At 37.8% G+C, this 23,786-nt stretch overlaps 1 long non-coding RNA gene across 1 annotated transcript in view; it reads right to left on the bottom strand.

Moving 5' to 3' along the window:
* The window catches only part of LOC126108132 (uncharacterized), a 29,049-nt gene extending 21,600 nt beyond the window's left edge, over positions 1-7,449 (bottom strand). Inside the window, exon 1 of the long non-coding RNA XR_007523509.1 lies at positions 7,202-7,449. This is a non-coding gene — a long non-coding RNA (uncharacterized LOC126108132). The remainder of the gene's footprint in view (positions 1-7,201) is intronic.
* Between the last annotated feature and the right edge of the window lie 16,337 nt (positions 7,450-23,786).

The raw sequence follows: 23,786 nt of genomic DNA, 5'->3' as shown, positions 1-23,786 counted from the left end.
GAAATTTCAGAGAAAATCTTCAACAGTTAGACTGAGATGAGGTGTACAAGGAACCCGATGCTAATTTAAAATATAACTTATTTCATGATACACTTGTAAGAGAATTTGAAAACTGTTTACCCAAGAAAGTAGTTAAATCTAATTATAAGAAACCATGCAAAAAACCTTGGCTTATTAAAGGAATACAAACATCTTGTAACCACAAAAGGGAACTGTATCTAACAACAAGAAAGAGTAATGACCCAGAAACTGCCAAATATTATAAAAACTACTGTGCTACATTAAGAAAGGTTATTAAAAAGTCCAGAAGCATGTGCATCATGTCTGAGATTAATACCTCTGGTAACAAAATCAAAACAATTTGGAGTATTATTACAAGGGAGACAGGGCAACCAAGAGTACAGGACGACGGCATCACCATCGAAGTGTATGGAAACTTGATAAACAACAAGCCGGAAGTCAAAAACATTTTGAATAATCATTTTTTAAATGTTGTAGAGAAAATAGGATCTAAATGTTGATTAGAAGAAGGAAGGCAGTTAATGGAAGAGGCCTTACCCACACCATTTGAGACAACTGAAATTCCACCCACTTCTCCTTCCGAAATTAGGAAGATAATAAACACTCTCAAGAATAAAAGCTCACATGGAATTGATGGCATTTCCAGCAGGATAATAAAAGCTTGTTCCCAAGAAGTAAGTGGGATTCTTGGCCACATATGTAATAGCTCTCTGAAGCAGGGTATTTTCCCAGATAGACTGAAGTATGCCACTGTTAAACCACTGCATAAAATAGGGAATACGTCTGATGTCAACAACTACTGCCCAATCTCTCTTCTGACTGCCTTATCCAAAATTCTTGAAAACGTAATGTATCATAGAGTAGCTTCACACCTTTGTAAAAATAAAGTTTTAACAAAATGTCAGTTTGGTTTCCAGAAGGGATTTCCACGGAAAATGCTATATATACTTTCACTAATTAAATATTAAATGCTCTGAGTAACCGGAAGTCACCCGTTGGGATTTTTTGTGATGTATCAAAGGCTTTTGACTATGTAAATCATGGAATACTTCTAGATAAGCTCAAGTACTGTGGTATGAATGGGACAGTACTCAAATGGTTTAAATCATACCTAACTGGAAGAGTGCAGAAAGTTGAAATAAACAGTTCACATAATATGCAAAAAACTGGTGATTTGTCAAACTGGGGAAAATGAAAAATGGGGTGCCGCATGGTTCGGTCTCTGGTCCTCTGCTGTTCTTATATTAATGACTCGCCATTCTACATTTACAAAGATATAAAGCTGGTACTTTCTGCCTATAATACAAGTATAGCTATCACACCCGACAGACAAGAATTAACTGGTGAAATTGTAAACGATGTTTGTCAGAAAATCATTAAGTGGTTCTCTGCAAATGGGCTCTCATTAAACTTTGACAAAACGCAATATATACAGTTTCACACAGTATTAATAAATATAGACTTTGATCAGAAATCGGTAGCTAAGGTAGAATATTCAAAATTTCTAGGTGTATGCATTAATGAGGGGCTGAACTGGTAAAAACACACTGAGGATCTGCTGAAACGTTTTGAGTTCAGCTACTTATGCTATTAGGGTCATTGCAAATTTTGGCAATATACATCTGAGTAAATTAGCTTACCATGGCTATTTTCATTCTCTGCTTTTGTACGGCATCATATTCTGAGGTAACTCGTCATTGAGTAAAAGAGTGTTCGTTGCACAAAAGCGTGTAATCAGAATAATTGCTGGAGCTCATCCAAGATCATCCTGCACACATTTATTTAAAGAGCTAGAAATCTTCAATGTAGCCTCACAATATATATATACACTTATGAAATTTGTTATTAACGATCCGAACGAATTCAAAACTAATAGCTGTGTACATGGCTACAACACTAGGAGAAAGGATGATCTTCACTACTCAAGGTTAAATCTAACTTTGGCTGAGAAGGGGGTAAATTATGCTGCCACAAAAGTCTTTGGTCACTTACCTAATAGCATCAAAAGTCTGACAGATAGCCATATAGCATACACACACACACACAAACACACACACACACACACACACGTGTGTGTGTGTGTGTGTGTGTGTGTGTGTGTGTGTGTGTATGCGCATGCGCGCGCGCGCGCTCTCCCTTAAAACCCACAACATTTCATCGTCTTTCCCTCTCCTTCCCTCTTTCCTGATGAAGCAACCGTTGGTTGTGTGTATGTTTGTGTGTCTATCGACCTGCCAGCGCTTTCATTTGGTAAGTCACATCATCTTTGTTTTTAGATATATTTTTCCCACGTGCGGGAATATATATATATATATATATATATATATAAAATATTGAGTGTCATGTAGTATTTTGTCTAATGTAATATCTTGTATAGACACCTTTTATTAACCTGACACATACCACATCATTACAAAGTGTCATATTCATGACCTATGGAACAAGTACTAATCTAATCTAAACACAGCTATCAGCCATGTAATCTGGGTGCTGAGTGAACTGATTTCGATTGAATCAATCTCTCGTGTGTGTGCTGTTACTGTCGCTCCAATTGGCAGATATGGATACACTAATTATGGCCTGCATCTGAATAGGGTGGGTAGGGAGAGAAACTGGGTCACCAGAAGGGTCCGATATCACCCATCGGCTTCGACCCGTGACGTAAGTCTGTTGTGGTGTGTGACGTCACGATGGTGTGAAGTTTAGTTTGTGAGTGTTTGTAGATGTCTTCTTGTTCTGTCAGTGGTGCTCTCTGGTGGCGTGTTTGTGGGTTGTGGGTATGGTTTTGTTGTTGGGTTAGTGTGTGCTTGTGATGTGTTTGTAAGTGCCATACGGTTGCGGTTGGTGGTGCTCTCTGCTGGTGTTTGTGGGTTGTGTGTCGAACTGGGTTCATTTGAGTTGTTGACGTTGTCGGGTGTTGTTATGGTGATTAGTGAATTTGTAGTGGAATATTCTGCAGTGAGCTGACAGTTTGGTTTTTGGTTATTTCTAAGTTAATGTAGTGTTCATGTATGGTTTGTCGTGTCTGAATTTTTTGGATTACTATTGTTACGTCACTGTTAGGAATGGCTACGACCGATAAAATCAACAGTTTTCGGTTGTGGGGCATGTTGCGTGACAGTTCAATGTCGCTCAACAAATTCCTGCAGCCGTTTGGTCTTCTGGCTGAGATGGTGAAGTGCACTGCACGTGGTGAACGTATGAAGTTAAAGAAAGTTCCAGCGTCTCGGACCAGGGACGTGCCGGCGTGATAATTTTTGGCGCTCCATTCACTGGGGTACCTGGTTCGAGAAGTCTAGGTTGGGCATGCGTAAAATTGTCTTGACAAGTTATCATTTTTGTTATCAGTCCTCTCAGGTTTTTGCGCGCAAGGGGTGGGTGTGAGTGAGCGAACAGTCCTCGATTGGTATTCTTTTTGTCGTGAGGTTTGTTCAGAAAACATTAAATAGAGAGGTAAGTTGGTTGGGCCTGGAGTAGTGATAGAGACAGATGAGTCACAGTTTGGTAGGAGGAAGTATGGGAGGGGTAAGCCTGTGGTTCGTTTATAGGTGGGGGGGGGGGGGGCTGTGGTATCGGGGTCTGGGTCTTCTGAATGTGTGCTTAGGGTTGTTGAACATCGTACAAAGAGGGAGTTGGTGGGGTTGATTCAGGAGTATGTAGAACAGGGGAGTACTGTAGTTTCTGATGGGTTTGCTTCTTATAGTGGATTGGGTCAGGAGGGTTACAATCGCAATGTTGATCTTAAGAATTATGTGAGTGGGGCCTGTACAAATAATATAGAGGGGTTTTGGGGTTGCTGTTAAATCTGTTATTGGGAGGGGGAAGAGGCGCTCTTCCAACCTTCAGGCTCATTTACGTGAGTAATGTTGGTGGAAGAGTATCCCTGAGGGGGATTGTATTTTTAGGGTTTTCTTAAGGGCTGTTAGTAAGATCTACAGGCCGAAGGTTAGTTTTTTTTTTTTTTTTTTTTTTTTTTGGGTGTCAGCTCTGGCTCTTGGGCGGGGGGGGGGGGGGTGAGGTAGTTGGGTGGGGATGGTTGTAGATTTTGGTATTTGTTTTGTTGTGTTCTTTTTTAGTTCTAGGGTGAGTATGGCTTTTTTTTTGTTTTTGGTTAGTATTTGTTTCTTTAGTTTTGATTTTCAGGGGTGGGAATTTTATTTGGTTGTGGTTTATTATGTTTATGAGGTTGTTAGTATTTGTTTCTTTAGTTTTGATTTTCAGGGGTGGGAATTTTATTTGGTTGTGGTTTATTATGTTTATGAGGTTGTGTGTGTGTGTGTGTGTGTGTGTGTGTGTGTGTGTGTGTGGGGTGAGTTGTCTGTTCATGTTTTTATCTTGCTAGATAATTTGTGGATCTTGTGTGGGGGTGGTGGTGCTGCTGGTATTGGTGAGTAGGTTTTGTGTGTTTTTGATGACCTGTAAAGTCAAGGGAAGTGTTTAGTTCCAAATTTGATGTTTTCTTGTGGTTTTTGAGGCAGTGATGATTGTTGAGGTGGTTGTAGGTTTGGGTTGTATGAATTGGTATCGGTAGTTTCTGTTGAGCTATATAGATCAAGGGAAATGTTCGATTCCAGTGGATATTGTTTCTAGTTGATTTTGGGAAGGTTGTCGTTGTTTTATTTTATCGTTTGGTTTAGTGGCTTGTGATTATTTTTAGTTTCTCCCTACCCAAAAAACACCCATCCCCCCCACCCTTGTCCCGTTAGTTTCATTATATTATCGGAGAAATATGTGTTTGATGGTTTTTCGATCTATTTTCGTGTTTGTTGTCATGATTATGTAATGACGTTTTAGTAGCGATATGGGAGTTGCTGTGAATGGTCGTTTCCGCCATATTTGTGATGGCATTGGTCAAAGCACACGGGTGGAATCGGTCGTTTCCGTTAACCCGAGAAATTAGGTGAGCGTCTTGCAGGAAGCGTAAGGCAACACATCTTTTGATCAGAGTCAGATTACAGACAGACAGCTTTGAGAGAAATTAGAACTGCTTAGCTTCGTAAAATATGGAATAGTTTCCAGGAAAGTTAAATGTTTGGTCCGTCAAAACATTAGGATGCTGAATAAAGAGTTACATGAGCTTCCTTTCTGTTAGAAAGGTGTGTGAAATTTGGATGTGTGTTTTGTGCCACTCTCAACACCATGTACTTACGGTGATGGAGAAATAAGATATAAGGGATTACAGGCTAGCATCACGTATGTGTACACTTAACATGGAAAAAAGAGGAGTTTTAACACAAAAGCAAAAATATGGAAACAAGGAGTTTCTTTGTAAATCGCAATGTAAAAGCGTGTGCTTGTCAGTTGTTACTAGAGAATAATACACTTCTAATTATAACACTCCTCAGAGGTCTATGAGACTTTCAGTGATTTAAGAGAAATCTACATGAATTACTGAGCTATCTGTGAAACAAGCTGAACCAGTCATTAGTTTGTGACGATTTTAATACACTTCTTGAAGGATTCCGAGAGGTAAAAAGTACTATAACCATTATTTGGGTGTTTGAATCTGATTTTCGTAGTTAATTTTGCAACTTGTGAGCAGGACGATAGTAGGATCCCGAATCAAAGCATATTTATTGACAGCTCAGGCTGAAACAACTGATGTGCAACAAATTGTTAATTGAAGAGGGAAGTTTATTTAAAGTCCATAATAGTTTAAGGTCATATTCAACAAAACTACTACATTTTAATGGCAGTCTAAAATATTTCCAGGAACACGCATGTTCCGACTAATAATGCAGACATCTTTAGCACATTTCTGCACAGTAATGTATTATGGAATAATTGCATGCCTAAGTTAATACAAAGAGGTGAACTATTCATGCATCGATTATCTACTGAATGTACACCACATTTCTTATTTTAAGTCTTCAAAGCATTTATATACCTACTACAGTTTTACAATCACTCATTTTCATGGCTATCTGTATGGGGATGGATGAAATTATTTTTACTTTTTGTCCCATTTAAAAAATACAGTAGCTACAATAAAAATTAATTTTTTTTAATAGTTACTGAACCTAGTTTTCATTTCACAGCATACACCAGGTAATTCCTTTCATTTCTTTTATTGGAATACTTAAGTATCTTGTAGTGGTAAATTTATGATCATCAAGCTGGTGGGTCGGAATGTTTAACATCATATTAATTTAACCATAAAATTATAAGTATTCCTATAGTATTTCAGGCTGTTATGATTCAGCAGCAAACGATAGTATCCATAAGATGTGCAAGTTACTGAAGCTATAAATTTAATTTTTCCCTTTTCCTGTCTCCTAGGGGCATATTTCAAAAACATCTTCCTCTCAGCAACGGCCTTGGGTACAAGTATTGGTTTACAATAACAAAAGCTGGTTTAAGTATCACAAACTCATTAGTTCCTTTGGTTTAGAATTCGATTAATCAGTGAAACTATAATTGGCTGACCCCATTACGTCTGCTGTGTATTAAAGGTGAATAAATTTCGTAACTGTTCATTACAATTACATTTGGAAATGAAAATGATGTTCATTTGCAAAACAACACAACTTTAGAAATATTACTGTTAATCGCAACACACAAAGTGCACATGCTGGAGTAGAGTAATACACACGACACCTTCTCATCTGTGGCATTCCACTTCTTGAATTGCTCGAAAGCAATTTTATTTTTAATTTAAAATCTTAACATCTCCTCTTATGTTACGGTCATTACTTGGCATGTGTTCCGGTACCGCAATGTATTACACATGTTGAAGGTCTATTTGCACTTGAGACAGTTTACTACAACAGTCTCTTACACAACAACTGTAAAATAACGAAAAATCAACTATACTGTTCTCATTGTATTTGTTTATCTTTCACGTTTGTCTCGTTTCGTTTTAATTCGTCACTTCCCGTGATGTTACACTGAACAGAAATAAACAAATAAGAAAAGCATGCTTCAGGAACTGCACGCTACAAGTTGAAACGAGATTTTGTTTTGCTGGCTCAGTTACTGGTGACATTATTTTGTGTTTTACCAACACGTGTTCACCAGTAAAAGCACCAATACTGTACCTTACGAATTTAACCTCAACATTCTGCAACTAGTTACGTGACGAGCTGTACAAGTAAAATACTGCACGTCTTTGCTATGTGACATACTAGGCGGGGAATCTTACATTTTCCAATCTACGTTAATGCGTGAAAATTGCTCTTACTCCACGTAATGCAGTTGCTTTTGTGTTCTGCCAGTTTGCTCTGCAGAAGTTCATCAGGCATATTCTTCTTCTTGCTGCTTCCCTCTCTTCTTGGCTTCGAAAGTTCAGCTAAAAGCACAGCATTGTTTGACTTATTCAAGACAAAAATACACAGTACTTGCTATTTTAAACGAACAACGTGGCTACAAATGCCACGAAGTCCAGTCAGCTGTACGCTATGCATTATGCAATGACGGCCATACTTTCGTGGGCAGTGACACTTCGTGCTGCCGCCCGCTGCTGCTGCCCTCTCGCGCCGCTTTTCTACACTACGTGCAGCCGGCCAGGTGTGGATTCTCCGTCATTAAACGTCGTGCACCTTTCTCCATGGAGGTATAAGGAGAATGCTTTTCTCCATTGGTCCACCGTAGCAGCAACACAACAGTAACGCAAAAGCAACAAACAGATAAAAGCTAAGGATGCGTTTTTACATTAACGGAAATTGAAGATAGTGATAGTCGACTGGATGGGCAGGCTAGGACATAATTAGGAGAGTAAAAATGACGTGGGCGAATCGGTAGTGTTTCCAACACTATACGATCGTACCAAACCTCCGCTTTGTCCGAAAGGGAAGCACTACGATTGTCTGTTCAGACTTACAGCAGTGCAAGAACTGTTCAGAAGCTGTGTCACCGAGCGGGGTGGCGCAGTGGTTAGACACTGGACTCGCATTCGGGAGGACGACGGTTCAATCCCGTCTCCGGCCATCCTGATTTAGGTTTTCCGTGATTTCCCTAAATCGCTTCAGGCAAATGCCGGGATGGTTCCTTTGAAAGGGCACGGCCGATTTCCTTCCCCATCCATCCCTCACCCGGGCTTGCGCTCCGTCTCTGGTGACCTCGTTGTCGACGGGACGTTAAACACTAATCTCCTCCTCCTCGAAGCTGTGTCCACGTGCACACTATGAGTTGCTGTGGTGAGACAGGCATATGCACGAATGAGTCTGAGAACTAAGTTAAGTGGTGGTCTTCTTACCCCATTACCACTGTGCTTATCGCTTGCATCTGTAGTTCATTCAACCCATAGACATTTAGACACGAATATACGTTACGATATCCCGCAAAAATTGGTATACTGTTAATATACCGTAATTTATAAACGTTTCTCGTAATTTATAAACGTTTCTCTGTTCTTCCAAAATTTATTGCTTACTGAAATTCTGTGCTTCAATCAGATTTGTAGACACAGACTGAAACTTCCGTGTCTTGCAAAAATTGACTAGATAATTGAGATGTAAAACTCATACCAATCTCATTGGCGGCAGTTGGTAAATATGTAGAATGTGTTACCACAAACATTGGTGAGTATGAAATATTTTCGCCCGAAATAATGAGGAGGTATTGGCGCTTCTAGCAATCCCATTAATAAAATATGTTCAAACAGTTGATATCGCGCAGGAGATGTTTGTTATTTCTGAGATGTTCTTGTGAAACTTCCAAATGCGAAATGGGTCAAGTAATATGCGAGAGGCTCTCAATCACACTTGTTTCTTGACGTTGCCGACAGATGGCAGACCAACACGTTGGCTTCGTACTCACGCAAAAACTCCAGAGCGCAAAGCAGAATGCATCTCAGCTTACCATGCTGCCAACTTCTGACTTTCCAGCAAAACGGCTTATGTGTTTTAAACCCTCATTTATGCAACATGTTAGATCGGCAAAGTTTCACAAATGGGCAGACAGAAAGAGAAGTGTAGGCGGGACAGATTCTATAAGGATTCAACGTTCACCTTTTGCATTGTTAACAACACACATACAGTGATTTTTTTATATTTATTTAGCAGCTTATGATGTACATCCATGGAATAAGTGCAAGTACATATTTGCTTTGTCAGCTTTCCAATAAACTACATTACTCTTACTGATTCTAACTATAGTTTTGTTAAGATAACTAGAAATTTTAGTCACAACATTACTGGAAATTAACATCATAGTTACAAAATTTTAGATACTGTAAACTGAACGGATTTTATGAAGCATACGTAATTTATGTACCTAAATTACAGAACATTTAATTGCAATAATTCTGTACTATTTGTCCATTATTTTGTATATACGGTATAATCTAGCCACACAGCACATACATATTCTAGATTCTGTTTTGTTTACAATTATAAAAAAATTTAACAGCAATAATACTGTAGAAAAACGAAATATTTAGATAAATAAATGCTGTTAAGAAGTTAAGACATTTCAGTTTCCCTTTTTCTCTATACTTGTGTATATTTTCTTTTTTTAGTGTACTATGCGTGTTTGCTCCAGTTATTTTCGTTTGAAATAAGTTCTGTGATTGAATATAAAGGGGTTTGTGATAGCAGTTACTTGATTGACTGTTTAAACTTATCCTTCGATTTGGCATTAGTGATGTGTGCCATGTAACCACCGCTTCTCTCATATTGAGTTGTGTTATGCTGCGGAATTCTTAATTTCTTTCTGTTTCTGTTCTGTAAACATAACTAACTTAGGTACAAGATTCCACACTGCTCATGGTCTTCACCTGAATCAACTCTGAAAGAAGCATGTGAGTAATGAAATCATATAAGTAGCCAATGAATTAGGCATAGCAAAAATCGATAGCTCTAAGTCAATACCACTTAGATTTAGGAAAAACCCTTTTTTAGAGGTAGCAAAGAAGGGCCGAGAGTAACAGGTTTGCCCAGATTCACACTGGACGACCAGATTAAAGATACGAGTAATATAATAAATGTCGGTAACACTAGAAAGAAATATAGCAGTAATGACGATTGCCCCCATAAAAAAAAAAAATTACTCACCAGCTTTGTCTCTCAAGATAGGTTAGCTCAATATTGAAAGTATAAGAGGAAAACAAGTAATTTTAAACGAATTTGCAAATGAGAAATTATTTGATGCGTTATGCCAAAGTGAGCACTGGTGTAAAGGAAATGAAATATCTTTTCATGTACTAGATGTTTTCCTCTTAGCAAATAGCTTTAGCACAGAGCAGCATATTCATGGAGGTGTATCAATTTACTTTAAGAAAGAATTAATAAATCGTACTAATGAACTAGATCTATGATTTCTGTGCAGTGAGATACATTTTGAAGCCACAAGTGTTTATCTGGATCATTTAAAAATTGTTGTTGTATCTCTTTATAGATCACCAGGCAGAAGTCTACTAACATTTTTAGCAAAACTTGAGATTTTACTAAATTTGTTTCGTAGTCCTCACTGGAAGAAATGTAGTATAGTTATTGATGGTGACATCAATGCTGCATTTGATGTAAACAAAGACGTGCACACCGTAAATGAGTTTAAAAACCTGTTAGGGCAATTCAACTTCATTTTTATGAACTGCAAACCCACAAGACAGTCTGCTTGTCTCGACAACATACTTACAAATGTCAATAGAGAGTTACTATCTTCAGATGTAGCTGTCTTCGATTTCTCAGAGCATGACTCAGTTTGGGTAAAAATAGGTACAGATAGGCGTAATATGGACTATAAGGTGTTTAAAGAGCCTAAAATAGTCATCACAAGACAGTTAACGCAAGAAAAATTGTCTAATTTCATGGTCTCACTCAGTAATTGTGACTGGTCACATATGTTTAACAATAATGCCCAGGGCTCTGCGAATACATTGTTCGACAGAGTTTTTCATTCTTTCTTAAATATATTCAAGACCAACTGCCCTCAATATAAATGTAAAGTTAACACTAAAAGTAACAGTAATAGACATAGGGATAAGAATCCATGGTATACCGCTCAACTATCCAATATGAAAAGGAGGTTGTTGTTGTGTAGAGATTCTTACAGACTTCAGAAAACTGATATGGCTAAACAAAGATAATCAAGAGCACAAAAGGAATATAAGTATGCTTTAAATGAGGGCAAAAAACAACATAATCTAGTCATCATTGAGTCATCAAAAAATAAATGCAAAAAAGCATGGACCATAAGAAATTCAGTGGCTGAAAGCAAGCAGAAAGCTGAGGTAGAAATTTCAGCAGACGAATAAAATCTGTTTACCAAATTATGGAAAGCATTGGGAGGCCGCAAGAAACTGTAGCTGATCTCATTAAATATCATAATGTAGACTACACCCTGAAAGACAGATACCTTTTAACAGAGGTCTCACCAGATGTTGTTTGAACGATTGTAAATAATTTTAGGCCCTCTGGTAGTGAAGATATATATGGTATTGCTTGTAATATGTTAAAAAAAGATAATTGGACACATAGTATACCCTCTTACTAAATGTATAAACAGATGTCTAATTGAAGGAGTATTCCCAGATGTATTGAAATTATCCAGGGTAGCGCCCATTTACAAGAAAGGAGAGAAAAAGTGCCCATCTAGCTATCGCCCAATATCTCTGACACCTATTTTACCTAAAGTTTGGAATCCATCATCAACTCCCAGTTGTGTGTTTATCTGACATATAATAACATTATTACTGTGGTACAATTTGGCTTTAGGAAGGGCAAATCCACAGTCCATGCCATTTACTCCCTAACTTAAACGGTGCTTAATGCTTATGAAGGAAATTTTGCTCAGGTTAACTTTTGTGATCTCAGCAAAGCCTTCGATTGTGTGGAGCGTATTTCACTCCTCAACAAACTAGTTTGTTATGGAATCACAAACAGTGAAGTTGGAAACATCTTCCAATCCTTTTTCAGCAACCGTAAACAAATTGTTTGTACTGGTAAACAGAGATCACAGCTAGCTGAAGTTAAGTGCAGTGTGCCACAAGGCTCAGTGTTAGGACCTCTGCTATTTATCCTAAGGACAAATAATCTACCATTTTACATAAATACTCACTGCATTCTCTATGCGGATGATACCACTATTTTTTCAATATCAGCTCAGACATGGATATGCTCCAAACTGTGGCAAATGACACAATATCACAAGCATCAGTCTGGTTTTGAGCTAATGGGTTCCTGCTTAATGAGAGTAAAACTAAAAAGATTGTATTTAGTTTAAGAGATCTGCCAGTAGCAGATGTCATGGATGGTGTTAAGTTCTTAGGTATTGTTATAGATAGTAAATTGACTTGGGAGCCAAATATTAAATACATTATAAGGCTGTCTAAAGTGGTGTATTTGTTAAGGAATTTAAAAAAAAAACTGTGTTCCTATAAAATTGTATATTTACACTGCCCTACTGCATACAAAGAGCAACTTATCAGAATACCAGCGTAGAAGAGATGTACACTCTCATGGATCCAGAAATAGTAGCCATCTTGACATACCTTACTACAGATTATCCGTCACTGAACAGCTACGAAGTGGTGGGTATGAAGATGTTTAACAAACTGCCACTAGAATGGGTAGAAGCTCCATTTGATTTATTTAAAGACAAATGATCCGGTTGGTTAGCTGCAAATCCTTGCTACTCACTTCAGGAATTTTATGACTGTAAAAATCATACTGGTCCCAGTTTGGAGAGTACAGCATAATTTCTTTAACTGAGTAATTTATGTTGCAATGTTTTCATATTATTTGATTTTATATATTATATTTTATGGAAAACCAATAGTGACATATTGATCTTCATGTATATATGCTGCATAACTTGTATATATGTAACTTGACTTTGTCAATTGCTGTAATAGTTAAACGAAAATAAAATTTCATTCATTCATACATCTTCATTTTTGTTGAATTTATCTTTATGATCCCGAGCAAGGAGCAGAATTTTATATATGTACAAGCTGTAGAAGGTCAGAATGTTATATTTTTTGAAAAGAGGCTTGCAACTATCTCTTGTTCTTTTGTTTCCTATTATTCTAATCGCTCTCTTTCGTAATTTGAATATTTTACTTGCCTCAGTCGAGTGGCCCCAGATTTCTATACCATAGCTCATTACGGCATTGATGTTCGAAAAATACACCATGCACACATCATCTTCAGTTATTAGTGGCTTAATTTGTCTTAGAGCAAAAGCGGCACTGCTAAGTTTATTGCTTATATTGGAAATATGATCTTTCCACCCTAAACAACCGTCCACGGTGATACCTAAAAATTTAGCACTTTCAACTGTTCTTACATGTAGCTCTCGCAAATTTGTCATTTCAATTGTTTTTCTTTTGTTGTTCCTAAATAGGATTGCACTAGTTTTCTCATAATTGAGAACTAACCTATCCACTTCAAGCCAGTGGGTGATCATTTCAACTGTTTGATTACTTTTACTTATGGTCTCTTGTAAGCTCGGTCTCACAGTTATGCTTGTTGTGTCATCTGCAAAGAGTGTCAATTCACTGTCTATGTTACAAGGTAAATCATTCATGTATATAAGGAAAAGAGGGGTCCTATAATACTACCCTGTGGCACCCCATGCTTTATATCTTGTAGTTCCGATATCTGTTTCCCATGATTGTGTGACTCTTCCACTGCTTGTTTTCTGTTCTGCAGAAATGACTTTATGATATTAAGAGCAGTTCCTCTAATTCCACAGTGGTGTAGCTTCATTATTAACATGCAGTGATTGACAAGATCAAAAGCTTTAGATAAATCACAAAAAACACCAACCAAGATTTGGCATTGATTTAGGCAGGCAGAGATTATATTAATAAGTACAGATGCAGCTGACACTGTAGATTTTTCCTTCTGGAACCCAAACTGTGTACCATTTATGATACCGGTACAGTTTTTATCAAAAAATGCCCTTAACCTAACAAATATTGTTCTTTCTAGGATCTTTGACAAAATGGGATGGAGGCTAACTGGTCTGTAATTATGTGGGCACATGTGATCACCTTTTCTGAATAGTGCTATTACTCTGGCAATCTTCATTCTAATTGGGAAGATTCCTTTTTCGAGACATGAGTTGACTAAGTGACAGAGGGGTTTAGCAACTTCCCTAGTAGTTAACTTCAAAATTTTATTTGACATGCCATTTATGTCTGTGGATGCTTAATTTTGTAGTTTCTCTATTATTTTTCTTATCTCTTGTTCAGTTGCCGGATACAGGTAACATGAGTTACTGGGTGACTTTTGTTTATTCTCAACTAGTTTTTGGGCTTGTAGAGAATTACTATTGTTACCCTGCGTAAATTGTTGGCAGATGCTGGTAAAATATTGGTTGGAAGTGTTGTTAATGATTATTGGATCTTCTGTTACAACATTATTGATTGTTAGGCTAAAACTTTTATTGTTATTTCCTGATGACTTTCCTGTTTCTCTGCTTATTATCTTCCAGGTGCTTCTGACTTTGTTGGGAGCTAGTGTTATAACATTTAGGTGCTAACCATTTTCAGCTGTATGCACCAGCTGTACACTAACAACAGAACTTGAATTTCTAAAAGAAAATTACTTATCTGTAAATAGCAAGGCAACTTCATTAACATATATTGAACATAATTCCAGTTACTTACTTAGGGCAGTTTTTGCTCTTGCATTTGGTATACGTTAATTGGATGCATGTATCCTTTGGTTATTTTTGTTACAATTAGGTTGCTGATTGTTTGCAGCTTTTGGAACTAAGTGTCTTCATGTAGTGTATGTCGATTTGCATTCTTCTGCCCCGCCATTAGTGAGTGTATGTACAGCAGGCTCGTATGTAACATATAAAGGAGATATTTTGTGATCTTAATTCAACAGGGGAGTGTCATTACATAAAAATAGTGAGGATGGGAACAGTACCTCATCCAGAAATCTCATCCAACCTTGCTAAGTGAATCAGCACTTACTGTGTCAAAGTGAAAATGCCTCTTCATTTCTGCCGCCACAGCATTTGTATTTCTCAGATAAGTTTTCAGATTTGCATAGGTCTCTTTGTGCTCTATTAAGTGAAACAACCTTTAGTTGATGGCAATATGTTTGAGTAGTGATTTTAATAATTACCAACTGCAGGAATGTACAGATTACTCGACTCAACTAAACTTCTCCATATCTTAGTTTATTGCTGTTTGGATATTTCAGGCTAAATATAATTTGTAGAAATGCAATTTTTGCATCTGCTAGCACTACTGCTAAATCTACTGTTGCAGCTGCAAGTTACAGAACCATAGATATCAGGACTTTGTGTGTGCATTTATTGTGACATGCAGATACTAAGTAATTAATTTTTGTCAACACTACGCAGAACACCACCTGCTTGGCTAGCCACGAGGTCTAATGCGCTACTTCCCGAGCGGGAAGGCGTACAGTTCCCCGCCACGAATCTGCCTGGTATGGGTCCGGTATGGGTCCTGGTATGGGTCCGGTGTGCCTGCCAGCCTGTAGATAGTTTTTAAGGCGGTTTTCCATCTGCCTCGGCGAATGAGGGCTGGTTCCATTTATTCTGCCGCAGTTACACTATGTCAGTGATTGCCGTGCAAACACTGTCTCCATATAAGCATACACCATAATTGCTCTACCACGCGAACATGGGGTTTACACTCGTCTGGTATGAGATGTTCCCAGGGAGGCGGGGGGGGGGGGGGGGGGGGGGGGGTAGGGGTCCACTGGCTGGGGCTGAACTGCACAGTAACCCTGGGTTTGGTGTGGGGTGGTGGTGAGTTGGGTGGACTGCTGTGGCTTGTTGTGGGATTGTGAACCACTGAGGGCTATGGCGGGATGAAGCCTCTCTATCATTTCTAGGTCCCCAGTTCAGTGCACAATACACGCACACACGCACCCAGAACACCAAACAGGCTGCTATTTCTAATCATACTGAACGAGGTGGAGCAGTGGATATCACAGTGGAATCATATTCAGAAAGACAGTGATACAAACCTATGTCCAGACATCCTGATTTAGATGTTCTGTCACTTCCCTAAATCACTTCTGTGAAACACTGGGATGGTTCCTTTCATTGTGAATGGCCTTATTTCCTTCGCCATCCTCTGCTAATCTGAGCGCTTGTGGTCCATCTCTAACTACGTCGTTTTTGATGAGACATTAAACATCCATCTCCTCCTCCCATGTCTAAGTACTTATTTTTGTACATTTCAGAGAGATGGAAGCTCATGGCGTGAATGTGACCCTGTAGCAGCTTCCACCAACAGTACTGCAGAGCCTACAGAAGGAATCGACGTGGAGTTCCTGTGTGCATCAGACAATACTGGATAGCTGCAGCCCCCCCCCCCCCCCACAAACAATGTGGAACCAGGAAGATGTGTTGTACCCAGATCTTCCACACCAACAAAATCTAAGGAGGCTGAAGATGGCTACTTTCGTGGTCCGCAGTCTCTAGTCACATGATGAGGTCCAAAGTGAATTTGCTACAGCTTGTTTAATAGAAGTGACAAAACCTTATGGTTATGCATCAAGTTTTATGAAGTTGACTTAGGACATGGCTTGTTTTAGGCAAACATTTAAATAATATTTTATGTAAGTACTACACATTGCATCCTGTAGGATGACCATATCTAATATAATTTACTAGCACATTATAATATTAACTTTTTGCGGGATCTGAAGAAGACGTTATTACTAACATTGAAACCTAGGTAAACGATAAAGTTAACCTGCAACTGTAGGCTGTATATTCTTATATAAACAATGTCAGTTGCTGTTGCTGCATCAAAAAGGTTAAAAATTAACCATTTATTCACTCATACATTGTTACAGAGACTGCAGTCTAATGTAGCAACAGTTACAGTACGTGTTGAAAATGATTTCCACGTGACGGTGAACGAGCAGGCCACGCAACTGGACTCCTCGGCCAATCCATCGACCAGTGAAGGCGTGACTGAGATATGTTCAGACACTAACGGTGAAGCAGGCTGGAGCACCATCACGCAGCACCCACACAATCCTTTGAACTATCACTGGCACTCCTTCCGGCAGAGGAGGCAAAGTCAACCACAAGAAATGCCGATAGTTCCGGCCTGTTAGGCATCATGGAAGGAAGACTGGTCCCCAAATACAGTCATCAATTATCCCAGCCCACACATTCTGGCTGAACCGATGTTGATGATTCACTCTAACCATACCATGGGGGTTTTGCATACTGTCCCTGAGATGAGCAAGCTCTCGATTTGAATATGAAACCATTCTGTACAATGCTGTATCATGTCCACTATAATGTGATTCTGAAAGAGAAGTGAATCGGACACAACATTACCAATTACTAAGGCAGGAGAGGTAGCTAGGACATGATGTATGAGGAACAGTACCACCCTCTAGTAGGAAATGATGCATACTGTAACTGTGGCTGCATGATACAGTGTGTTTTAGCCTACAGTCTCTGTAACAAAGTATGAATAAATGGTTTCTAGCATGGAAACCATGCATTTCTGGACATAAGTTCATCAGAACTTTTTTGTCCCATATCCTCTCATGGATCAATCTGTAGAGTTTGTACATGGTGGAAAAAATCACCCTATAATTGCATCATGCTATAGAAGGTGGACTTGACTTTTAAGAGCTCTGGATTACTAAATATTTAAAATTTGTAGTTTATGTGAAGGGCCTGCCTAGTATCATGCTGTGCAAATCTGTTCTTTGTACTCATGATACCATATTTGGATCAACTGAACCTACCAATACCAGATAGCAGACTCATCGTGAGACATAATGATGCTATGGTATGTGATTTTGTGCCAACTAGCACTGCAGATAAAGAGATTTTAAGAACTTTATGATCAGATAAAAAAAAATTATTCAGACAGTTAGGGTGGAGAGGAAAATTTAATTGTGAGGGGGACTGGAATTCAGTAGCGGGAAGAGGAAGAAAAGAAAACATAGTAAGTCAGTATGTGCTTGGGGAAAGGAACGAAAGAGTAGAATTTTCCACAGAGCATAATTTAACCAATGCTAACACTTGGTTTAAGAATCATGAAATAAGGATGTATATGTGGAAGTCACCTGGAGATATCGGAAGCTTTCAAATTGTTTATATAATGGTAATAGACAGATTTCAGACATTGAATCTAAGACATTTCCAAGTACGATGTGGACTCTAACCACAATTTATTGGTTATGAGCCGTAGATTAAAACTGAATAAGTTGCCAAAATGTAGGGACTTGAAGGCATGAAACTCAGTTAAGTTGAAAGAACCAGAGGCTGTTGAGAGTTTCAGAGGGAGGATTACGTAATGGTTAACTAGAACAGGGGAAAGGAATACAGTAGAAGATGAATGAATAGCTTTGAGAAATGAAATAGTGAAGGCAGGAGAGGATCAAATAGGTAAAAAGACATGACATAGTAGAAATTCTTGGATAGCACAGGGGATACTGAACTTAACTGCTGAAAGGGAAAAGTGTAAAAATGTAGCAAATAAAACAGGCAAGAGAGAATAGAAGTGTCTAACAATTGAGTGACAGGAAATGCAAAATGACTAGAGAACAAACGAAAGGATACAGAAGCATATGTAACGAGGTGAAAGATTGATACAGCCTACAGGAAAATTAAAGAGATATTTGGCAAACAGAAAAGCAGCTGTATGAATATCAAGAGCTCATGTGGAAAATGAGCACTAAGCAGAGAAGGGAAAGCTGATAGTTGGAATGAGTGTATAGATAAGCTGTACAAGGGAAATTAACTAGAAAGCAATATTATAGAAAGAAAAGAGGACACAGATGAAGATGAGATACGAGATATGATATTGTGAGAAGATTTTGAGGGATCACTGAAAGACCCAAGTCGAAACAAGACGCAAGAAGCAGACAACATTCCTTCAGAACTACTGATATCCTCTTGAGAGCCAGCCATAGCAAAACTATTCCACCTGGTGTGCAAGATATACAAGACAGCTAAAATACTCTCACACTTCAAAAAGAATGTAACAATTCCAGTTCCAAAGAAACCAGGAACTGACAGGAGTGAATGTTACCAAAATATCAATTTAATAAGCCATAGTTGCAGAATAGTAATAAATTTTTTACAGAAGAATTGAAAAAAAAACCCTCATAGATGCTATCGTTAGGAAATGTCAATTTGGATTGGAGAAATATAGGAGCACGTGGGGCAGTACTGACTCTGTGACTTATCTTAGATGACATGCTAAAGAAAGGCAAAGCTATGTTTATAACTTCTGTAGATTTGCAGAAAGCATTTTCATTGTCAACTGGAATACACTCTTTGAAATTTGGAAGGTGGCAGGGGTAAAATACAGGGAGCAAAAGGTTATTTACAACCTGTACAGATACCAGACAGCACTTATAAGAATAGAAGGGCATGGAAGGGAGGCTCTGGTTGAGAAAGAAGTGAGAAAGGGGTTGTAGCCTCTCCTTGATGCTATTCAATCTGTATATTGAGGAAGCAGTAAAGGAAACAAAAGAAAAATTCGGAGTAGGTATTAAAATCCACGGAGAAGAAATAAAAACTGTAAGGTTCGCTGATGACAATGTAATTCTGTCAGAGACAGCAAAGGACTTGGAAGAGCAGTTGAACAGAATGGACAGTGTCTTGAAAGGAGGGTATAAGATGAACATCGACAAAAGCAAAACGAGGATAATGGAATGTAGTCGAATTAAGTCAGGTGATGCTGACGGAATTAGATTAGGAAATGAGACACTTTAAGTAGTAAAGGAGTTTTGCTATTTGGGGAGCAAAATAACTGATGATGGTCGAAGTAGAGAGGATATAAAATGTAGACTGGCAATGGCAAGGAAAGTGTTTCTGAAGAAGAGAAATTTGTTAACATCGAGTATAGATTTAAGTGTCAGGAAGTCGTTTCTGAAAGTATTTGTATGGAGTGTAACCATGTATGAAAGTGAAACATGGATGAAAAAAAGTTTAGTCAAGAAGAGAATAGAAGCTTCTGAAATGTGGTGCTATAGAAGAATGCTCAAGATTAGCTGGGTAGAACATGTACCTAATGAGGAGGTGCTGAACAGAACCGGGGAAGGAAAGATTTCTGTGACATAAATCGACTCAAAGAAGAGATCGTGGATGACAGGACACATTCTGTGACATCAATTGATCACCCCTTTAGTACTGGAGGGACATGGGGGGATAAAAGCTATAGAGTGATACCAAGAGACGAATACAGTAAGCAGATTCAGAAGGATGTAGGTTGCAGTAGGTACTGGGAGATGAAGATGCTCACTCAGGATAGAGTAGCATGGAGAGCTTGTAATGGTCGCCTGGTCGTAGATATTGCTAATTGCTATAATCGCACTATTTCACTCCCATTTACGGAGCTTGTTAGCACTTGATGTTAGGTTGGCGCCATTAAAATGCATTGTAGTAATCACTGCTGCTTGCTGGATCGCTGCTGTGTCTCGATGTTGATGCTGGCTCTAAATCTGGTTGTCTAGGGTTAAAAACATGGGGTCCCGTGGTTTTGTTTTTATGTGCTTTTGATGATAAAAGATGAATGAAACCAACAAATATGTAAACTTCAAATATTTATTTCTCTGGTGGCCATCTTAATTCCACTGTCCACCAAAGACTATGACACAACACAACTTCCTTTACATGTTCTTTGCATTGTTTATCCACCTCAAACAATAACACACTAACACACTGTACCAAAGTGACATTCCGACTGCCTCTCGACCCTTCTTGCTGCTTGTATTTATAACATTGTCAAGGAACTACTAAAAATAGATATAGTTTACAAGTCACATGTACATCTGTTATCATAATTTGTGCAGAAAAGTTATTAATTTGCATCGAGTGACATAATTTAACATGTTATTAAAATGACAGACAGATTTGTTGACTTGACAGAATAATTCTTTGTTACAAAAAGTCCGTTTTCTAGAAGTTTGTCAATTGACTTCTCTAATTTGCATAAATAAGTAATTAACATGAATTATTAAGAAATACATTGGTTTTCGTCTAAAACAGGATTGATTTCGTGAATACTAAGCGAAACCGCTCCTAGTGAACAAATAGGTTTCACTGGGTGATTTTTATTTAAGGAGATCCAAAATACCTAAGTTGTACACTATTTTTTGTACTTCATATTAATTATTTAAGATGAACTCAGTGTTTTTACATGATGACATTTGCTGTATCAGTTATCAAGTGATATTAACTTTTGTGTGGGTTAGTTATTCAGTATAATTTAATGGGTTGACTGTTTATGGAGACATGTTACGCAATCATTGTCAACATACACAATAACTTTTCTATAATCATAAATACTCGTTAAACTGGTTGAATTTGGAGGGTATCACATACTTCGGTACAGTAAAGCCTTTAATATGTTCCATTACAATACCCCCCTCGGGTAATATCATTTACAGAATGTTAATGATATTAGCCGACTAGGACAAATGTGTCAAATTGTTAAAATTTGGAAAAGTACTACTTTAATAATTTTTTTTTGTTTTACTATCATTTTAGTTGTGTTGTTTCAAATGCACTTTGAGTTATGTCATTCAGTATGACAGCATAATAAAAATAATTAGTAATATATGAAAGTAAAAAAAATGTTAATCTTTGCTCCCAGTGAGCCACATGGAAAATGATTAAAAACAGACACAAATATATCACATGCGATTTTAAGATATATCAAAAATATATGTAAATTATTTCAAAGTCAGTTCTCATTGAGTCACAGATTAATCAAGATAATAGAAGGAACATAAATATATTACATAGATGGACAGGTCATATGTCCATAGGAAAATATTGCAACTGTCTGCTCTTTTTGAGCCACATAAAAGAAATGAAAACAAAGAACATAAATATAAGTATGGACATGATATATAAACACAAACACTAGAGAAGTCACATGTATGAATATAATATGCACTTGCAAAAAAAGGAAATATTTAAAAAACTTGTCTCCCATTGAGACGCATATTCAAGACAGTACAAGAACATATTAATACTAAAATTGGACACTTAAATTGGTCACAACATAACACAAACATCAAACTTGGTGAACATCTGATTAACTGTAGAAAATTGTACACAAATCTTATGCCTAAGAACACAATAGTCACAAAATGATGGGTCTTGCACAACAATTTTTTCATTGTCTTTTATTTGGTGCAAGCATGTCCCATATTCAACAATACAAAAGGAAGGTAATAAATGTTTGTCACCTTCTTGCCCGTTGCAAGTAAAGAAGATGTCTCAAAATTTAATATTCAATAGTGACAATATAAATATAAGAACATTCTCTCAGAGATCTGGAACTTCTCCAGGGTCTGTAGGATGAGTGGTAGTTGCTATTAGACACACCCAGTAAAAACTTTGCTGATAACACGCTTTATGGAAAATGGGTAAGTAACTGTATTCAAACAGGGAAATGTGCTTAACCATGTTTATATGGTTTCAATTCAGTGATGTTTCTTAATCCAAATAACCTTCTTGATCTGGGAAAGATAAGTCTATACGCATTAGGATGTGGGCTTTCTTTTATTTCAAATGGACAAATGTCAATGTTTACTTTAACATATGGACAACCTAGCTCAACATCTTTGTCTATTTCAGTATTTTCAAACAATAGATCATTTTCAATTTCTTTAGTTCCTAAGTCTAATGTCTCTTTCCTACACTTAGACACACCCCTCTCTGTTTGCAAAGCATTGAGAATTAAACATAAACCTTTGTTTTCACCTGTTCCTTTTAACACTGTGTTGTCACTTAACAAACTACTGTTTTCACCCCCTTTTTTATAAAGACCACTACGGATTCTTGTCCACCATGTAGGATACAAGGCTGCACTTACCTTTGCTAATTCTTTCCAAAAGGCATCTTTGTTTATACAGTTTCCATAGTTGTTCCACAAAACTTCTAAAAACTTTTCCCCTTTCTCTTGAAAACACACATTTACATTCCATCCCTTTATATTTTCTTTAATATTATTATTATTACCATTCTCATAGAGTAGTGTTTCATAGTTCCCAATAGGCAATAGCTTGTCCTCAGATACACATTCCCTAGTCTGCATTTCACTTACATTAACCTCATTATTACCCATGTTTGTCACATCACTTACCTTTACCTCATCATCACTTTTCAATTCTACAAATACTTTTATTTCTTCCTCCACACTCTCATCAATAACATCACTTGATTTAGGATCATTATTTAAATGTCCCTCTATTCGTTCTTCCTCCTCCTCCGCAACAACCCCATCTTCAGTTTCCCCCCTATGTATCTGAATCTCAGCAATTGAGTCTTTGGCTCCATTAAACACTTCGTCATCCCCCTTCTTATCAAATAAACCCCCCAAAATAGATTCTATTTGTGGTGTGTCTGACTTGATATTAACACCAGTATCTTTTTCAGCCCAACTATGGAACTCTGCAATACCTTCAACTTCTGCACTTTCACTAACTACCTGTGCTTGAACACTGTTTTTATTACCTGTATCACTTTTACTCATAGTATCCCAAAACCTTTTATTAAATTCTAATTTATTCATTCTAACAGCATCAGTGTTTTCATGGTACTTACTCTTTACATTGTATCCTCTCCTTTTCCAGTTTCGGTTATGTGTTGTCCTATCATAATATTGTCTAGCCCCAAAACTACGGACATCTAGTGGGACTGTCCACCGTTTCCCGGCAGGTTCCCTCGGTCTGTCCGTTTGTAGTTGTCGCTTTGTTCACTAGTTTCAGCAAACCCCCTTCTATCTTGTTCTCTTCCCCAATACCTACTTCTATCATTCCTGTTATCTCTCCTCCATCCTCCCTCCTGTGTATTGTTTCTGAAATCATTTTCATACCTCCTATCTCCCCTATTTGGAG

This window comes from Schistocerca cancellata, chromosome 11 (genome assembly GCF_023864275.1).
Source record: "Schistocerca cancellata isolate TAMUIC-IGC-003103 chromosome 11, iqSchCanc2.1, whole genome shotgun sequence".
Lineage (NCBI taxonomy): Eukaryota > Metazoa > Arthropoda > Insecta > Orthoptera > Acrididae > Schistocerca > Schistocerca cancellata.
The sequence above is the reverse complement of the archived record's forward strand: the minus strand, read 5'-3'. Positions and strand labels throughout refer to the sequence as shown.